General features: G+C 62.6%; 1 long non-coding RNA gene across 1 annotated transcript in view; it reads right to left on the reverse strand.

The window, feature by feature from the left end:
* LOC113942467 overlaps nt 1–842 on the reverse strand; it is a 1382-nt gene extending 540 nt beyond the window's left edge. The window contains exon 1 of the long non-coding RNA XR_003525924.1: nt 799–842. This is a non-coding gene — a long non-coding RNA (uncharacterized LOC113942467). The remainder of the gene's footprint in view (nt 1–798) is intronic.
* Between the last annotated feature and the right edge of the window lie 50 nt (nt 843–892).

Consider the following 892-nt stretch of genomic DNA (forward strand, 5'->3'; position numbering starts at 1 on the left):
AGGGACAGGTAAGGGACAGGTAAGGGACAGGTGAGGGACAGGTAAGGACAGGTGAGGGACAGGTAAGGACAGGTGTGTCACACCTGCAGCTCCTCCTGCCCGCTCTCCAGCCTGAGGGACAGGTGAGGGACAGGTAAGGACAGGTGAGGGACAGGTAAGGGACAGGTAAGAGACAGGTAAGGGACAGGTAAGGACAGGTGAGAGACAGGTGTGTCACACCTGCAGCTCCTCCTGCCCGCTCTCCAGCCTGGGGGGACAGGTGAGGGACAGATGAGGGACAGGTAAGGACAGGTGACGGACAGGTGAGACACAGGTGAGACACAGGTGAGAGACAGGTGAGGGACAGATGAGGGTCACAGGTGAGGGATCACAGGTGAAGGCACAGGTGAGGGGTCACAGGTAAAGGACACAGGTAAGGGGTACAGGTGAGGGAGGAGAGATGACCAGTATAGGTGAGTCTGGGCCCCCCCCAGGTGAGTTTTGGGCCCCCCCAGGTGAGTCAGTGGCTCCCCCAGGTGACTCTGAGGCTCCTCCAGGTGAGTCCAGGGCTAGCACAGGTGAGTCTGAGGGGGCACAGGTGAGTGTGGGGCCCCTCCAGGTGAGGTCAGAGCTCCCCCCAGGTGTGTCTGGGCCCCCCCCCAGGTGAGCTCACCTGTAGTTCTCCTCCTGCAGCTCCTCCACCTGCAGCCCCAGCAGTGCCAGGGGAGGGGGTACAGGTGAGGGGTCACAGGTGAGGGGTCACAGGTGAGGTCAGAGCTCCCCCCAGGTGTGTCTGGGCCCCCCCCCAGGTGAGCTCACCTGTAGTTCTCCTCCTGCAGCTCCTCCACCTGCAGCCCCAGCAGTGCCAGGTGAGGGGTCACAGGTGAGGTCAGAGCTCCCCCCAGGTGTGTCT

The sequence above is a fragment of the Corapipo altera genome, unplaced genomic scaffold, assembly GCF_003945725.1.
Source record: "Corapipo altera isolate COAL_440 unplaced genomic scaffold, ASM394572v1 55509, whole genome shotgun sequence".
NCBI lineage: Eukaryota > Metazoa > Chordata > Aves > Passeriformes > Pipridae > Corapipo > Corapipo altera.